We start from the raw sequence: 20,651 nt of genomic DNA on the forward strand, positions 1-20,651 counted from the left end.
GCTTTCTTTCCTTCTGCCAGACAGTAAATAACATTTCAGTGGGCTTGAATGAGATGTGGACTTGCTCCCAGGAAAGGGGCGAAAGGGGCAAAAGGCCCAGGGCGTGGAGAGGTGTTATGCCCTGGACAGGGTGGCCTATGCACTGTGCTCAAGGACTTAATTATCTTCAAAGAGGTTGACCCTGTCACAAGCAGATGTAGATGATACCCAGGCCTTCACTGACTTCAGAACACTCCTGGATCTGAGGAAGATCAGAAGAGAACTGAACCTGCTGTCTGAGATCTGAGAAGAGCCTAGACGACTGGACCTGCTTTCCCTCTTGTCCCCAGGACAAAGATCAGACTCCAAAGGTCATAAGGCTGATCTCCTGTTAAAACTATAAAGACACTAGCTACAAGACATCTTTCCTGCAACTGCCCAGCTGACTAGAGGCAACTGGACCTAGATTGGACCCTCCTATTAGCCTCTGCCTGCCACCCTTTGAGTCTCTAAGTGCCTCCTCTGAGGTACTCATGTGGTGGATAGGGACTTGAAGAACTAAGGCCAGAAGGTAGTCTTTTGCCCAAGACAAACATGGTTGTTGTGTCTGACTGCGTGAAGAAACTACGGTGACAGGTAAGTAGTTTCAAAACTTTTTTTTTAGTTGACACACTGTAGTGATGAGAGAGCTTCCGGCCAGCAGACGCCTTAACTTGTCGTCCGTTCCTCTCCTCTTGCCCTACCGCATTCCAGAATAGAACCCGCTCTTGTGTCTCTCGCCATGGAATGTGGCTTGTGACACGGGCATGGGGAACACAACACATCTCCCTTCCCAAAGAAATTCAAAATTAATTGTTACCCCCATACTTTCTCTAAACACCAAGAGATACTACTAATAATACATGCATAAATTAATTTTGCAAAACAAGTTATAACAGAACTATAACCAGGTATTACTAACTATTATAGCAAGTTTTTTTTTTAATCCATCACAAAGTCATTGAACCACTCTGGAGCTCTGTTTTGCTTTCACTAATGACCAAGCTGACAAAAATTCTAAAATGCACTTCTTAATTTAAAGAAGATATTTATTATTATTCCACCACGAGGTTCCTAAAAAATGAAGGAGATTAGTAGGACGAAGGCACATGTTTAAAAATAGTCAAAGCAATGAAAGGAAAATATATCAAAATGATTCTCAACTGCAATGTACACACCGAATTTAGGTGATTATATTATAGCATAATTGCAAAGCAAAGGATAAAGTCAAAATTCATCACCGTAGGGCTGGCCAAGCTCTTCATCTTTCTCATCCCAGCAAGAAGATGACCCCTGTTCAACTGCGAGAAAGAGATCCTCACGGGAAAATGTCAGGCATTTGATGTCCAATCCTGACCGAGGTCTCGGAAATTCTCTCGCTACTGAGCAGGGTCACCTCTTTTATAGTTTAAACAATCATGGAAAAAGCCTTCTGAAAGGCCATCCCCTCTCAGAGGGAACTATTCAAACATGCTGGCTACTGTAGGTCAGAGTTGGAAGAAAAACATGGAAAATTGGCCAACCTTTCAATGCTCCCCTTCCAAGGCAGACCTGTTCCCTTCACTGGAGAAAACAAAAAATATGTGCTCTCTTATCAAGAACTGTTCGTGTTCGGTGAGAGAAATACAAAGAAACAAGCTTAGTTTACCATGTGGAAATGTCTCAACTGCAATGTCTAACGCCACGATAAAGCCAATAGGCAGCTAAACTGAATACAAAATGTAATTGCAACTGGTGAACATTGAACAACTAATATGCACAGTGGTGAAATACAAAGTCAGTGGTCAAACCTACCTATTTTCAATACAAGCTCTACGCATCCTTTTTGCCTCGTTATCACCGCCCCCCCCCCCCATCATCCTGCTTTTCCTAGATTATCTTTGTACAGTGTTCCAATAAGCAGTCTGGAATCTTTACAATTTTTTTGTAGTTCCAAACATTCCCATCACTCAACAACATAGAGTAATGATTTACTCTTTTAACTTGCAATGGTTCAGAACATTTTGACATACCTTTACACTCCTTCCACCCTTTCCACACTTGTACCCTATTGGCCTCCTTAAAATGTTCACGGCGTTTGCTCTCGGGTCTTCCAATTCTTTTGTTGTTATTGCCTTTAGTTCATATTCTCTTCACAACTCCTTTCATTAATAACCCTCTGGATTTTCTCTCTCTCATTACATCAAAAGATATCTTATCTGATATGCCCATATCAGTTTTCTCACTGCGACCTTCCATTGTACATCTTGACATAAGGCTACCTGTATTGCCTCTTTCAACGTTCTGTTCTACCTTTCCACAGGATCATAGTTTGTGGGTAATATACTGAAGATCTAATATGTTCTACCCCATACACCTTCAAGAAATCATTCATAGCATGAGATGTAAAATGCACACCATTGTCTGTCACAATTTCTAGCACACCTTTTCTCTCCCACAATTCCCCCGAAACTTAATTACTTCTTGTGTTGTCACTTGATCCACAAATTTAAATTCCGCCCACCTTGAGAAATAGTCCACAATAACCATGGCATACTTTGGTAAGGAACCTGACACGTTATATAGCCCGGAGATATCCAAGCCACTTTTTTTTTGCAGGGAGCATCCATTTTATCTACTATAATAGGATGATAACCTACTGTATTTTGTGATTTGATGCTCCATACACATGACAAATAATCTCTTACCACTATCTCCGCTTCTCTGTCCAATATGGGCCTCCAATATTCTGCCCTCACTCTCTGTTTGATAGCACTCATACCGCCATGCCCTTCATGGGCTAAAGATAATATACGTGTCCTTAATACTTCAGGCTCTACCAACAATTCTCTTCTCGATAAAACCCCTCCATCTAAAGATATGTGCTCACATTACGGAATGATTCCACTTTCTCTGATGTTTTTCCTTTTATTGTCCACCCCTCATTCATATACTTCATCACCTCTTGTAATGACTTATCCTCTTTAACCGCTTGAAACCATTCTTCATTACTTTTGCAACCCTCTGTTATAGCCTATACACTGGCCACTAATTCCATGTCCTCCTTACACTCACTCTTTTCCGGGTTGCCTGTTTGTAGTCTGGATAAGCAATCAGCTATTACACTTTTTTACCTGGCATATATTCCATGCTATATAAAAACTTCAGCATTCTCAAGACCCGTGGCAAGATTCTAGATGATGCCTGACTGGTGCCTTTATTAGTAAACACATAAGCTAAAGGTTGATGATTAGTGCGAATGGTAAATTCTGTTCCCCACACAAACGTTTTGAAATGATTCACTCCCCACTAATATGTCAAGGCTTCTCTTTATATTGTGGAAAACTATTGTTCAGCATTTCTCAAAGGTCTTGATGCATACGCTATGGTTACTTCTTTGCCATGCCTTTGTTGCAAGAGCACCATACCCAAACCTACAGCACTAGCATCAGTACACAGTATGTTCCTTCTACAAGTATTAAATGGCTTGAGTGCAGGAGCTAATGCAATTTCTTTCTTCACATTCTCCACACCATATTTAATTTCGTATTTGTTTACATTAGCCTGGGTATGTATTCGGTTTTATCAGCAAATTTAGGAATAAAACGTGAATAATATTTTTCTAGTCCCAAGAAGAGCCTTTATTGATCTCTGTCTTTTGGTGATGGGGCATCTTCAATAGCTTTTACTAACTTCATTTTGATGACACTCCTCTTTCTTCCAACCAATGCTCAAAATATTCTACATCATTCGCTCCAGTGTTACATTACTCCTTTTTTATGTTTAACCCATGGGTCAGAATCTCATCATGTTTTTCTGTATTTCCTGCAAAAATCAGAGCTTATATAACTCAGGCCCTTGAATAATTGGTGCATCACCCTCTGAAACACTGCAGAGGCCGACGCAAGCCCAAATGGCAGGTAAGTAGTTTCAAAAAGGGTTTTATTAGTTGACACACTGTAATGAAGAGGGAGCTGCCGGCCAGCAGACGCCGTTATTCACCATCCGTTCCTCTCCTCTCGCCCCACCACATTCTAGAAGAGAACCCTCTCTTGTGTCTCTCGCCACAGAATGTTGCTCATGACAGGGGAACGGGGAACACAACACCGTGCTCCATTGTGGCCAACATCAAATTGTTCATAGGTCCTGCTCTATCACAGCCATTGACTATCATTGACACTATTTTTACTTAAAACTTTTGAAAAATGTATATCTCCGGTACCCCTACTTAGGTTTTTGTCATTTCGGTGACATTTTGTGTAATCATTTTTACACTATTTTTCTAATTTGTTTTGGGATTATTGTTTTGCATTTCAGCTTTATTACCGTTTTAGTATTTACTTCATACTTTGCCTCTAGGTTAGGCCTGTCTGCTCTGTGCCATAGTTCCTAGGGGGCTGACCTCAGGTTTATTTAGTGACTTTACTGGTTCACTGTGACAAGGATTTTGATTGAAACTTGATGTGGATACTTACCCCTCTCAACCCAGTTTCTTACAAAGAACATTGTGAGCAGATAGGCTGCACTGTGGAGTATACAAAAAACTGACACCATGCATTTGAGAGCATCTCCGTGCCCCCTACATTCTATCATTCTCCATAATTGGCAGTTAAGACAGTTTTCTAGCTTCTGGTAACAGGTTCCTGGGGGCCTGAGCTCCATTTCCCAATGGAAATCTTTCAAAATGTGCATGATTTGACTATCGTCAATGTTTTTAAGACTTCAAGTACATCTAAAAACATTTCTGACAGAAAATGCCTCATTTTGGCTTGTGGGAAGAACATAGACCAGCCTGACTCTTACAGTCTGTATTGTTTGCCTTCCTGAAGACCTTCATCCAGAAACCTGCAGCCACAGTCAAATGTTTTCTAGGAGAATGCTTAAATACAGAGAAAAGAGCAGGCTGCACAGCCTACAAGAAAGACATCGGGAAGCAGCTGCTTAGGTGAAGGTAATCCTTATGAGCAGAACTCCATTGTCCCACTCCAAGGACTCCTCTAGGACTCCCATAGGAGTAGATCCAGGGAGAAGCATCACTAAAGAAAGAGGGGTGCTCCTGGTCGTCACTGAGAAGCAGAACTTCAAAGCGGGCAACATACACATTTGTTCCCGCCATCGACAAGTACTCCATCGAAGAAAGCATTGAGATAACTTATGGCATCAAAAGAGTCTGAACACTCAACATCCATCCCTCAACGTAGACATCCATCAATTATGCGCTGTTCAAGACTCATTTTATGTTGAGATCAACATCACCATCAATTTCAACTTGCATTAGTGTTCAGTGGCATAAGGAGCTAAGAGAAAGAAAGTGCCTTTAACATCTGACTTGGATTACTTTCATACCTATTCCCCTTCAAGAGAGGTCACTCCCAAGTAGTACATTCATTCATACCATCGACAAGGGGTTCAAATTCTACACGCTTCTCTCCTGCCACCCTGGCTACTTGGCTACCATTGGCATTTCCTCTACTTTGCAGATGATTCCACCAGTTCCTCCCTCTGTTCATGTTAGACCTGAAAGGAAAAGGAGTCAGCACACACTCCTTCCTTTTCTGTTTCACCGGACATAGAAAGCAAGAAAATGAGTTATGTAGAAAGAAAGATGTGCAGAACTTCGGTACTACAATTAAGTCTGCCAGTGCCTCTGCACTTTTGGGGAGGGGAAGGTACGCTTTCCTACAATTAAATAATTGATGCAGAAGCGGACACTTCAGATCTGGTTGGTTATGGATAATCATTTGTCACAGCAGGAGTTAATGGTTGAGGCTACCTCGTCTAATTGCTGAAGCTCAACAGTGTATTGTGAATTTACTATTCTCAGAAAACTCTCTTCAGATCACATTCGATGAGTCTAATGAAATCAGAAAAGGAGACATTAAAAGCAGTTGGTCTAACAAAAAGAGCATAAAAGGAGATATAGATTATATGAGAGACACTTTTTAACCATGTAGGTGTGTGCCCCTCAATGGTGAAACCAACAGCAACATCAGAAGCAGCCTTACTGTTAGAACCTCTTTTAGAGGGTCAGGGGCAGGCAGTGTTTACTAGGCTGAGCCATGGGAGCTGGAGCCTTTTCCGGGGTAGGTAGATGCAAAGTATTAGACTCTGAATACACTCAGCAACCCCAATAAATACATTTTCAGCCAGATACTTGCTTTTATGAAAAAAGTAGTATGTATATGCAAAGTGAAATACGGCACACCAGAAATAATACAGTCTTCATAAGGCCGCCAAGCTTGCATTTTCTAGGTGATATCCTGGTTCCTGCTTCCCAGTCTGCAGGCTATGGTTATTCCACATTTATGCAAGGCAACATTCAGGGTAGGCCCTACTAGTGAGTACAAATCTAAAATGTTCCACAAAGGCTTTTAAAGTTAAAGTGCCTTAGTGCCATAGCGTTTTAGTCAGTGCAAGTTTCCCAAGTGGGTCTGCGGCCCGGTCATCTGTGTTACCCGCTTCCACTTGTGTTGTAATACAGAAGGCTGGTATCTTGGCAGCGGCCCAGATCTGCCCAGCAGATCGGCATTGTGATCGACATGAGCAGATGCAGGGTGATGAGCAAAAGTCTCATCTCTGCAGGCAAGTCTGCTAGATGTCCTTAGTGCCCCTCTGGTTGTGCATTAAGTCCTCCTGACCCTGGCTGAAGGTTTTAGGTGGCTTTAGGTTTCCAATGGCAAAGTATAGATTCTGGTTACACGGATCACCACTCACTATGCTACACATTCACATACCATGCCACACATGGGCAATGGCCCTTTCTCTTCTCTGTGGCCCCCACCTGGCGAACAGAGGCACACAGGGCAGCAGTTCTTTCAGATCATAGCCCTGCACAGGACGACACAGTCACAGCAATGCCCCAGGGCAATGTTCACATTGGCCCCACCTGGCATAGAGGGTTGCAGACTTGAGCAGCATGCGGGCACACAACCCGATCATGTGGCAGTTCCAACTGTACCATGAATCTGAAACTTCGTTTTAAGGGGTCAACTCAACAGGATCCCAACTGGATTTCACTCCCTCTAGTTACTCTCCTTATCCACACAGCGTTCTGTGGTGTTGGCAGGCAGACAGATGCCGGTACATCATGGCAAGTGATTTTGATTCTTCTGGGTGATGTCCCACAGGGAGACCAGCAGACCTTGGTCCCCAATCCTGGTCACAACAGGCAGAAGTCGTGCTGAGCATATCCACGCTGATGTGCAGCTACAATTTGGGGGGTTCAAGCTCCCCATTTTACAATCCATTTCCAGACCCAGATGTGATTTAGTTTCTCAGTCTTTGAAATTTGTGTTTTGTAGTACCCATTCCAGTGTACTGCCCTTTGGCAACAGTGGTGAGGGTGTCAAAAACTGTTTTGGCAGTAGTTAATTAGAAAAGAACAGTTCCACTTGCATCAGGGCATGAAAGTTGCCATCTGGAAATATTCTATTGAGCTTCTCAGGGGTAAGATACACCTTATGCAAGACAATAAATTGGATGTTTTTGGAATTGATGTTACAGGAAATGGAGTGGGTATTCAAGGACCCTGTCCCATTCCAAATCATGCAATACTCTACCAATATCAGTCTCCCAGACCTCACATAGTTTACTCAGTGACATCTTTGTGTGTTCTGTAAGAGCTCAGTGATGAGATGGTGTAAAATGATAAAATGTAATGTAGATTTTTGAATCACGAGAATATAGAATAATTGAGTGTTAATATAAGTTATTCAAGATGTTGAAACTTTAATATGATTTAGAAATTTAAATTGTTAAAGATTTGCACTCACGAAAAAACTTAGTAAAAGGAAACTTTGGAATGTATTTAATTCAAATCTTAGAACATGTGTAAGATGTTAGATTGGGCGCAAGTTTCTAAGAACTAGGTAATTCGGGAGATGGGTGTACTCCAAAATAAGTGACATAGTAAGGTTTACATAAAAACGGTGATGCATGAATCATGTAAATATGTGTGTATATATATATATATATATATATATACATATATATCACTTAAAACAGAGGTTAGAATAGGGTTGCTTTGATTACTATAGATACCCTTGTGTTCTGTCATAACGATACCAGCAAATATTCAAAGCATTCACTATATAAGTGTGGATTCTAGAAGACTGGGCCAATTAGATTGGGAAGATACACATAGGATGTTGTAGTCTCACCCTATGTGGACGACATGCTGTTGTAGCTCAGGGATGCTCACATTGGGCATAATAGCATAGGTACACTCCAGTACAGTTTTGACAGTGCAGTAGGCCTACTTGTCAACTGGTCCAAACTGTGCGAATTCCCCCTTAGTCCCTGCTCTCCTGTCGTAGACATAAACCTATGGGAGACTTCTTTCTTTGGAGAAAATATTAAGAGGTCAGACTATATTATTCAGAGAGGATATGTTCGCGGGCAACCACTTCATAGCAGTAACAGCGCTGCTTGCGTAGGTTGGGTTCTGTAAAGGACTGCCACTGGCAACCCCGGGCCATGTGGTCCTGTCCAAAATGATAGTGCTTCCCCACTTGTATCACTTTGTCGAACCTTCAATAGCCCACCCTAGAAGGTTTTTCTAAAAGCTAGATAGTATGCTGGGTGACCCCATATAGAGTAATAGCCGGCACAAGGTAGTGTTGGTTAAGCTGCAACTGCCAGGTGGGCTCGGAAACCCTAATTATAAGCAATACTAGTTTGCTGCCTAGCTCCAGTGGCTTTGTCATTGGGTGTTGGGGCCGTGACAGGCTGACACCTACTCAAGACGTGATATTTTGTTGTCTGAACTCGTGCTGTGTCTCTTTTTACTGAAGGTCACGCCCACAGGGAACACATCTGGTAACAATGGCTCATAAATGTTTCCAAACAGGTAAGAGTAACAACAGGATATATTGTTATGAAAAAATATTATTTGGATTTGTTTACTGATGTGTGTTGTTAGCATTGGAATTTAATTCTTAGCCAAAATCATGAATGATTTGTCTAAAGAATAAATTGTGACTGCAGGTTTATCTATTGATGCATTTATATTCACAACAAATGTGTAACCAAAACAATATATATAGAAAATGACAAACAAACAAATGATAGGGGATGTCTGGCGAATATGTTTCAAGTATCAATGCATGTCTCAATTCTAGTCCAATCTTATCAACATGTGTCAACATACTGAGTACCCACTTTCTCATACATTTGATATTGTATGTTAGATAACCATAACAAAAAACACAAGAATGTCCCAAGAAATACTGCATGGCAGTAATCTTCATGGTGGCCTCATCTGACATACGGGGTTGCCGACTTCCTTCCGCACACAAACTATGGCCCAATCGGAATGGCAGTAATCTACACAGTGGGCCTACCTAGCATGAGGCAGTGGGGACACAGACTTTCCTCTGCACATGAGCTATGGCCCCATCAGTGCAGACACCGTCTCCTCAGACCTCACTTCAGGGATCCAATCGCCAGGATCTCCCACTGGACCTTGCTCCCTCCAGCGCTTTCCTTTTCCTCACAGGGAACACTGGTTTTGGCAAGCAGGCAGGGACTGGTGCTCCAGCCTCCAGTAACAGGTGGTCTTGGATTCCCTGGGTGATGTCCCCTCACCCAGGTGAGAGGCAGTTATTCAAGCTCTCTTTTTAATAGTCAATTTCCAGATACCAAATGTGATTTAGGGTCTGAGTCTTTGAAGTTTGTTATGGGTGAGAAGTGCCCTCTCCTCTGCCCTGCCCTTCTTTCAGAAAGCAGTCTATCACAGCAGGTATAACTCCAAATCCGAAAGCCCCACAACACAGGCCATGGAAATGAATTAATGTCAGCCACACTCATTTGTGTACCAAACGGTTACAACACGTCATTTCTTCTCAGTTCCATCTCCTTCATGATGTGCCCAGGCCCCTTTCCAGTGACCTCTCTCTGAATCAAAGAGCACGCTTTAAAGTATACTGAAAAGCTTGGCTGTCTTTCTTCCGTGTGTCTTATCCAGCTCACAAGAATGCAGCAATTCACAAATCTGGGAGATTCCTCTACCTCCTTATGCTTCTCCAGTCAGCCCTGGGTTTCCCAAGATAGAACCCAGAATCTTCCAGGTATTGTACCACTGACATGCACACATACAGTCAGCTTATGCAAATAACACACAAACCCTGCACAGCACTACATCTTCCATGTATAATACCCTTCACTGGCACACATACACACAGCACATTCATATATCTGCACAATATCTTCAATGTATTGTACCATTCATAGGTGCCCAAGCATATGCCTATAGCACACATGACTGCACAGCATTACCTGCTAACCTGATATCAGTGGTGTAACGAAATTTGAGAGGGTTCCCCTGCAAAGTACACGGAGAGCCCCCCTCCAGACTCACTCAATGGCTCTTAGGCCAGGGTGCTGTGCTGAAGGGGGCACCCTGGAGCTCACCCTACACACACACACACACACACACACATATATATATATATATATATACATATATATATATATATAACCAACCACCCACCCCCCTGGCTGTGGGGGCCTTTGTTACACCACTGCCTGATGTAAGCCAAGGGTGAGTTAAGCACACAGCAGCAGAACTTTACATAAGTGAGCCTGTAGGCGTCACTCCAGTGACACAGGAAAAAAGTCTACTGGTCACTACACAGTATACTGCCACCACTGCACTTGTGCAGCTTAACTCCTGGCAAAGGTAGTAGCATTTCATCACTTTGAGGGTAGATCGTTGGGCTTCCCTCCCTGTCCAAACAGACCACAATCCGTGAGATGGGCCTTTGTCATGCCACAGATGCATGATCCGTGTTTGCCCATGACAACAAAAGTCAGCACCAGAGATCCAGACATCATTGCAGTTGGTCATTGCATCACTATGTGAGGAAACTTTCCATCCCAGCATGGAGCATCGTGGCAGAGAAACTCCTGCTCGCACCCACCAATCAGCTATTCAGTCATTCCCATGGTGGAGCCAGTCATCATCATCATAAAACTTTATTTCGGTTTTGCAGCAGAAAACATTTGTGCATACCTAAAAATATAAACATAAAATCAAAAAGACACCCAACGCAGACTTCTTCCTTATTACCCCACTTATAAAGCATGAAATGCTAAAACAAAACAAAAATCAGTAGGAGGCAACTGCAAATAATTCAGGTCCATCCTAACCTAGATAAAGTTCAATCCCCTATGTATTGGAAATATAAATTTGGAATGTAACACATCATATAGACCACGAAACCTTATAAAATGCTTGGTGTTTTGATCACAGTCCCATGCTACTAAATATGGCCTTATTGTAATGCAGCCAAGGGATATGTAAACCACCATCTAGACTTAAACAATGGCATAGGATGGAGTGATTTAACTTTGTCTCCTTCCTAAGCCAGATTTTATTGAAGAACGCCAGGGAATAGCATCTGTGATGTAGCCCAGTCCCAGTTTTTCTTGAATGATAAAGATTGAAACACTCTGGGGTAAAGACAGCAATTTTCTTAGAAATTTATTTTCTACCACTTGAAGTTATGAAATGTTCACATACCCTCATATTTACTTCCATAGGTTATTGCAGAGAAACATTTTGCATGATATATTTGAATTAGGACTAGGGCCTGGAAAATGTATTCACAATCCTTGACTCAAAGTCAAAGACAGGTGAAATAAGTCTAGACATCAAGTTATTTTTACTAGCTACAAGTGGTATCCAGGTACCATTACAATCAAACAAGACCCTTAAATAAAGGAATTCTTCAACCCTGGTGATCTCATTGCCTTGAGTATAAAAACTCCTAATTTTAGTTGACCTAGGCCTCACAACCATGATATGGGATTTCTTATAGTGGAGCCAGTCAAAACATTTATTGAAAGGAATTACATTCCATCAGGACCTTCCAGATGCATCTCACCAGGGATGGTGAGCTCACATAGGGGGTCATTATGACCCTGGCGGAAGGCGGAGAAGCGGCGGTAAGACCGCCAACAGGCTGGCGGTCTTTTTTTTTGTATTATGACCATGGCGGTTACCGCCATGGTCATCCGCCGGTTCTCCGTTCCGCCCGCCAGGGCGGAGACGACTGCCGGGCTGGAGACCTGGGTCTCCAGCCCGGCAGCCGTCACTATACCGCCAGCGGTATTTTGACCCGGCTTACCGCCGTGGATTTCCTGCGGTTGGAACAGCCATGAAATCCATGGCGGTAAGCACTATCAGTGCCAGGGAATTCCTTCCCTGGCACTGATAGGGGTCTCGTCCACCCCCCACCCCGACTCTCTCCCCTACACCCCCCACCACCCCTGCCACCCCCCAAAGGGGGCAGGGCCCCCCTCCCCACCCCGACCCCCAACATCACAGAACTCACACACAACACGCACGCAGGCACCACCAACACACACACGCACACACACCGACATACATGCCTACATCCACACACACAGTCAGACACGCACACCCACATACAAACATACACGCACACATCCATACAGACATACCCACAGACATACACGCACTCATTCCCAAAACACGCAACACCCCCGCAAGCATACATGCACTCACACAGCCCCTCTACATACACAGACGCACACCCCCATGCACCCACACAACACCCCCCCACCCCCCTCCCCTAACAGACGATCGACTTACCTGTTCCATCGATCCTCCGGGAGGGGACGGGAGCCATGGGGGCTGCTCCGCCGACACCACACCGCCAACAGAACACCGCCACGCCGAATCACAGGACGTGATTCGGTGGGCGGTGTTCTGTTGGCGTGAAGGTGGAGCAACCTCCACTTCCCCGCCGCCCGCCAGTATGGCTGTTGGCGGCTCTCCGTCGGAAAAAGGACGGAGAGCAGCCAACAGTCATAATACGCCGAGCGGCAAACCGCCACCACTGGCGGTCTTCCGCACGGCGGTCCCTCGCCGGTCTTGTAAAAAGACTGCCGAGGTTGTAATGACCACCATAGTGACCTAAAGGCTTAGGGCACTTGATCTGAGAAGGAGAAGACCTGAGCAGCGAAGGGGAAGCCTAAGAGTGGTCTGCCTGGCTCTGAAATCATTCCTTCCTTTGTTCGCAATGAAATCCTTTCTTGATTAGATGGCCCATATGCCAACAGTGTATTACCTGATTAAGCAGGGGGGGGGGGGGGCGGGCTCATTCCAGAAGTCTGTTTCTCGAATGAAAAGCCACCTGGAAACCTGAACATCACTGTTGTTCATCTGCCATTCAAAATACAGAGTCAGGCTCCCTCAGTCGTACAGTTAAAAAAAATCATGACTACGTTCTTCAACACGACGTCCTGCAGAGCATTTTTCATGATTGGGGTTATGCCCAAATAGATTTGTCGGTAGACTCACAAAACACAATAATTCCTGAATTATGCCTTCAGATTCTACTAGCCGGGGTTGAAAAGGTATGCCTTCTTAGTAGAATGGTCAAGGACATTTATGTTCAAATTAACTTCTATTCCGTTGATACCCAGTAATCTAGCTTTACCATTTCAACACCAGAATGATTATGATAGACCCCTGCACCAGAAGGACCCCAACAGTGGTGGTTCACAGACCTACTACATCTATCCGAGCCACCACAGAGGAGGGTGCCGGACAGACAGGGGCTCCTGTACAAGTTCAGGGGCCAGGTCCTCCATACCAGCCTTTCATCATTAAGCTTCCTGGCTCCTGAATTCCTACAGTATGGACATCTGAATCTGCCACAGGATTGTATGGACATTCTGCAAGAGGCCAAATGTCCTTCCACCAAAACATATTTCGCCTTCAGATGGAAAAATGTTATGCGTTTGGTGCATTCAAAACAATGTCAGGAAGACATGTTAATTGCTTATTTACTTCATCTGGCAAGGTCTATTCTGCACTTGTCATTTATTAAGGTACAGCTTGTGGCAATTACTGTCTGTAGGACATTTCCTTCATAAAATTCTTTCTTTACAATGCCTATGATTAAAGATTTCTTAGAAGTTGTTGGGAAAGTCTTCCCTCCTACTAGATCTCCTTCCCCTCCTTGGGAACTGACTTTTTAACTTTCCACCTTTGAACTAATTCGCAAAACCTTGTTACAACATACTGCTTGGAAGACAGCTTTCATGGTAGCCATCACTTCTACCCTTAGAGTGAGTGTGATACAGGCATTATACTCTAACAAACCCTATGCTGTGCTTCACAGGGATAGAGTAGTCATGAGAACCCTTCTCAGTTTCCTTTCCTAAGATTCAGACTCCCATGTCAGTCAAACAGTTTCTTTACCTACATTGTTCTACATTGTTTCCAAATCTGTTGACTTCAGCAGAAGGAGCTCTTCCTACAACAAAATAAATAAGTAAATCAGATTTTCTATTTATAAATGATGACCATGTAAGACTAGGTTTATCCACAACAAACCAATACATACCTAGATACAAAAGGCCTGATTTAGATTTCAGTAGAGGGGTTACTTTGTCACAACGATGACGGATATCCCATCTGCCGAAATCTAAATCTCGTAGGAAATAATGGCATTTAGATTTCATCCCAGAAATACCACAGCACTCCTAAGCAGTCCATAATAGCAAAGTCATCCAGATGAGTTCGGTAGTAGTGAGGTCTTATTGGTGGTATAGACATCAATATGGCAAGATGAGTATGAATCCGCAGCCAACACGTGTTTCGTCACACTCGTGACTTCTTCAAGGCTGTAAAAATACATAAATACATATATGACAAAACCTTATACATAAATGTGGAGGATGGTATCATAAAGTCTGTATGTACAGAAATAGTGTTGGTTTTTGTCTTGCGAAGAAAGGGGCAGATGGTTGATCACACCTACATGAAAAAAGTGGGAGCAAGATTGTAGTCCATCTGTCGATTTGTTTGTGACAGAAAATAACCCCAGTGAATAATATGAGTAGAGAAGCAGAAGAGAAACAAGTAAAAGCATGCATGTGTGGTCCGACCCATAATGCACCAAGTGAGTAAAAACATATGAACAGTACATAGATGAACCAAAACCAAGATAGATGAAATTGATCAAATAAAGTGATCCGTAAACGGTGTAAATAGCTGTCAAAATATCGCAATGTCCTTAGAAACCAACCTGAAAGTGTACAGGTAACTGTAAAAATATTTCAGTGCCTTATAACATCAGAGAATGCTAATATCATGAAAGCAACATCATGCCTGTAGGTAAGAACAGTCCGGTATCATAACAAAAATAAAACAACAAAATCAAATGTGGCAATAAAGAATCCCATTAGGAGGTATATGTAGATGAGCAACAAACTACTCACCTTATTCTGTAATCCTTCAATATCCTGGCCAACGCTTGTGAGTCGGAGCATCCACACTTTCCCAAATCCGCCCAAATACAGTGTGCTGCCCGATGGCGAGATGAAATGGGTGCCACATGCTAGAAAACCGTCATGACTCCACTGCGGGTTGGGATGGGCTGTGGACGGTGCGAAAGGTGACTCAAAAGGTGTCCGAGGGCCCAAGAAATGTTGCCTGCGTGATCCTCCCTAGTCTGGAGACGGGTCACAAGCAAAGCAGGGGCTGGGTGCAACTTTCTTGAAACCCGATGGTTTGACCACTGGAGACTGGTGACTGTTTCCCAGCGCTGAGGAAGGCTGCACATTCTGGGTGGTGGGATCGTTCTCCTGAGTGGTGCAGAAGGAGGGCCTGCCACCTCCTGCGATGCCCAGATTGCCAGCAGGACTGCGCCAGGGGGCTCTGTTGCTGCAAGGAGACCACAGCGTATGACCAGGAGGAACCTGGTGTGCAGGAGGGGAGACGCTTGACTGTCGGTGAGACCGGCTGGGACCCCCAACAGCATATAGGCAGCTGCAACCGGTGAAGCGGCATGGCCTAGACCCGGTGAGTGAGGCCTCTTGTCTCCTCAGCCCCCCCCGCACCACCATGGCCAGGAATCAGGGTGGGGGGGACAAGTGTGCAAGGCACCCGACCAAAGGAAAGTGCCCCATCTCGCAAGTGAGATCGCACCGTGGGCACGGGTCTGCTACGGGGTACTGTAGGATTGTGGTGGTGGAAGGCATCCCACAAGGTTGATACTGAAAGGGGGTGGCTCCAGTGGCAGCTGCCGGATGTCGAGTGGGCTTGTGTGGAGGGTAAGAGGCCAGGGAAGAGGATTTATGGCCAAGTTGAAGTGGGGTGCAAACCCCTTCCCACAACCCCGGGTTTGGAGACCCTGTACTGAAAATGTGATGTGCTGCGGGGGATGTTCAGCTGGACCTCAGTTTTGTTTGGGTGGGTGGGGGGCTTTTGGGTCCACTCTGCTACTCCTAAAGCTATGGTGCACCCTTGAGGGCCCCTGAGGAAGGATGCACATTCTGGGTAGTGGCTCGTCCTCCTGAGTAGTGAGCACAGCTGGGCAGGGCAACTGAGGGGGCTGACCTTTGAGGGTTTCTTGCTGCTCTTTTTGCTGACCCGAGGGCCACACCATACTATGCTGACATTGACCAAGGGTGGTGATCCAGAGCCCGCGCCCTGGCCCAGATGCGTCTGCACACACACATACACTACCACGCTGGTTCACACCTCAAGAGGTGCAGGGGATGGAGAGATGGACAAGGAGCCTAAACTCCAGTGAATAGACCCATACATGAGGGTGGTGGGTGACTCCCCTGCTGGAGGTAGCCCCGCTGCCAATGCCCAATAACGCTGCCCTGCTCCTGGCGACACAGTCATCCTGAGAGGCATTGGAAGGCAAGGTGGGTGGAGTGTGTTCCAAAGTATAACTCCTGCGCCAAGATCACGAGGATTTCTGCACTGGAAGGAGGTAACGGAGGCCCGGGCCATCACAAAGACAATGGTTTGGAGACTAGAGGACACTAAACATCATGCCCACCGGAACAACCTGCAGTTTGTTGGGTTTCCCCGAGAGGACAGAGGGACATGATATGGCACGATTTCTTTATAAGTGGCTATAAAGCATTTTCCATCATGACTGGTTCTCTCACTGCTTTATCATAGAAAGGGTCTCAAAGAAAGAGGGAAGCCCGCCTAACCCCACTATAACTGGTATATAGAAATACCATATAGTAGGGCTAAATAATAAAAAATGGGAGTTGAATTACTTTTATTGTTTATCCCTTCTATATGGTATTTTTATGTACTTTTATCACAGAAAGGGTGCAGCCCCCCCCCACCTGGTGCCCCCCAAAACATTGATTCCACGTTTCTTGAACTATCAAGACCCAGACATGATACTTATGGAGGTGCGCAAAATAGGAGAAGTGTGCCATGCAAATTCAAAAATCCTCTTATTCCTTGACAATTCTAGGGACGTTCACAAGCAGAGGGACACTTTTGAAAGGCCAGGCTGAGGGGGCTTAACCTGCAATACATGCTGGTATTCCCAGCCAAATTGAAAGTCCTGTTTCAAGGAAATTCCTTTTTTTTCAGTCACAGAAGGAGACATGGACCTGGTTGGAAGAGCGCCCCAGACTGGTTAGGGCAGGTGCTTAAGAGTCTGGCTTGTGCCCCTACACTGAAAAGGAAGCAGGACCAAAGGACAGATGGCAGCATAAGAGGAAGGGTTGATGCCAGGTTCTGAAGGTGTGGCAAGACGCCTTGATGCCGCCTTTGAATCAGGGGGGAACTGGTCCGCAGAAACAAACAAGCATTTGCAAAGCAATGGGTCTCACATTTGCTCGGGTTAGAGCTATTAGCGATATAAACTCCTAACCAGACCTTTCACCACGGCCACCATGAGCATCAGCAAGATGGAGAGACACAAAAGAAAAAAGAGGTTCGCTCACAGGCAAACTTATCAGCAAAAGTGCAATTAGCCATGTAACAGGGGCGATAGCCAAGGCAGTAACAAAACCTCCCCAAGGAGGGACAAACGTAAACCATTTACCAATTTCATCAAAGGATTTTTGAAGGGCAAGCCCACGAAGGAGTGATAGTGATAGGCGTGAAGTGGGCATTGTTAAAACCCCAGATACATAACATGTTGGAAAAGCAGCGCATGCGCACTGCTATGCTCAACTTAAAGAGAGCAGGAAAGACGTTTTAGAAGAGAATTCTACTTCTGTCGACACAGGGGATGAACTGTATATCTGCTTTGAAACCCCTCACCCCCTGGCAGTGGCCATTGATGCTCCAGAGGGAAAATAGGAGATTGCTCCATCAGACAACATAGCATTGGGGCTAGCAGCGGCTCCATAGAGATAAGTATGGTGACACATCAAGGGCCGGACAGTTGAGATCTAGAGAGGGGGCTTCCCCCCCACCCACCCCTACTCGAAGGGCTCCGACACTCTAAATAGAACTCTTAGCAGAGTCACCAGTGCTGTATCATTTCAGTTTATTGTATATTCTGTTGATGATGTTTTAACTTTTTTTGGGGGGTTGTGTATGACAAGGTGATGGGTGGGCTACAGGCCTCTCAGACTCTCTTCAAGCATGGTTTGAAACAGTAGCCACGTTTAAATGCTGGTGAGAGGTAATGGGAAGAGGGTGGCGAGGCAGGACAGACTGATCCAGTAGGTAGTTAGGCCATGTTGTAACGTTTTTCTTGTTAACATGGAAAGGTGCAGCTGCCCAGTCAAGGTTAGTACACATATCCACACTTTGACAATGACACCACCACACTCAGACCCCCTCATGGCCGAGGCTGGACAGGTAGATGACCTGACACTAAATATATTTACGTGGAATGTCAACGGCCATGGCAACAAAATCAAGAGGGGCCTAGTGGCGCAATATGCTAAGCGAGTGTTGCCAGACATAGTCCTTCTCCAGAAAACCTATCATCAGGGCACCCTTTGCAGATTTCTGGGAAGAGGGGCATATAACACTCTAGAGCATGCAGGTTTTACTGGGGGTGTAAGGGGAATAGCCATACTGATTAGGAAAATCCTTCCCTTCAGGGTGACAAGGACTTGGGTTGATCCCCAGGGAAGCTCCATGGATGTGCAGGGCCTATGGGAAGCCCAGATCCTGCAACTGGAAGGCTTATCAAATCGTTGTCCAACCCCCAGGTCTTCAGACAAATTACATCCCTACAAACTGAATACAGAGACTTGAAAACCCATCAACTCCTAGCATGGACATTGCCTGGTCAAAACCAGTGCAGTCACCTTATACAGAGTTCTGGCCCTTGTGGTGAGAGTCAATGCTCTCCACGGCTCAGAACAAAAGCCTGCTTTGTGCGGAGGTGCTAACACCTCGTCCAGGCAGGATGGGCATTCCAGGGTGGGGAGCTTCAAAGACCTTGCCGCCTTTGTAATGTGACCCAGGCCTCTCCAAATGGTAGAGAAGGTCAACCCCCAGTTCCTGACCCCACTTGTAGCAGCAGGACTGCCAGGAAAATTAAGCAGATTAGGAGGTGTGCCCACTTCATGCCAGTCCCACCCCTAAGGTGGACGAGCTGAAGTGGACACTACGTTTTAAATTCTCCATCTTGTTTGGAAGTAATGTAGGCCACTAGGGTTAGGGTTATGCCCACTTCCCAATGAAAGTGGTCATAAAAAGGGTGTAGGCACCCTAAAGGTGAGTAGCCAATTGGCTACCACCTGGCACTCCCTGTAACACCCCTAAATTCAGTATTTAGGTGGCACCCCTGAACCTTAGAACTCAGATTCCTGATGACCTAAGAAGGGCCAGACACTAGAGAGTCGCACCAGCAGAGAAGACTGCAGACACCAATTGAGTTGGCCCCAGTCCTACCGGCCTGTCTGCTGCCCTCGACGATCGTGCGTCAAAAGACGACTATCCTGCAGCCCAGCAACCTCCAAAGCTTTGGGAGGGCTGCCTTCCTTTGACAAAGATCAAGATCTCCTGAGAATAGCGGACCTTTTCAAGAAGAAACCAACTTTAAAAGAAAAGAACTCTGCCCTGAGGAACCGCGAAACCACCTCCGGACCAACCTCTGCACCCGGCACCCACGGTCTTGTGAAGGTTCTCCAGCGATTCTGAGTCCACCGTGGGCTGACCTCTTCCAGACTCTGCCTCAAAGCCTGGAGCCCCAAACCAAAGACTCCCCATGACCGCGACCTGCCCTGTAAGGTGTTCCCAATGCCAAAGGACACCCCTGCACCCATAGCCCCTGGGCCTTGGGGAGCTGGACTGTAGGTGTCCCTATGTACCCTAGCATCAAACCTTACCTAGGCAGCTGTGGGTTTTCTTCTTTCAGCCTCCAGGCCTGAGCCTGCAGCCTTTTTCCAAAACTGATCTCCCCCATTGGGCGCCTGAGGTTGTGTTGGCACCCAGCTGCCCCTGTGCCACTGATTGTGTACGTTTAGTGCTGCCTTGTGCCTCTGTGCTTACCTCAACCATAGGAGATCGACCCCTGACATCGCTTTACTCACCTGTGAGCAGCACATCTTCGGTTACCCCCAGTCTTCGTGGTTAACATTGGGCGCCTGATGCTGTGTTGGCACCCTGCCTGACACCGCTTTACTCACCTGTGAGCAGCACATCTTCGTTCACCCCCCAGTCTTCATTTGTTAACATTGGGCACCCACTCCGAATTTGACCTCTGCATCCTGCTGCACCTGTGCCACTGTGGGTGCACTCCTGGTGCTGATTTGAACCTTGCCTGGTGTTGACCTAAAACCTCGAAGACTGGATTTGTAATTTGTGTACATACCTGCAAAACTGCATTCATGTTTTCCTCCCATGGATTCCCCAGGGATCTTCATTGAGCCCTACATTGTTTAACGTC

This window comes from Pleurodeles waltl, chromosome 1_2 (genome assembly GCF_031143425.1).
Source record: "Pleurodeles waltl isolate 20211129_DDA chromosome 1_2, aPleWal1.hap1.20221129, whole genome shotgun sequence".
In the NCBI taxonomy this organism is placed as follows: Eukaryota; Metazoa; Chordata; class Amphibia; order Caudata; family Salamandridae; genus Pleurodeles; species Pleurodeles waltl.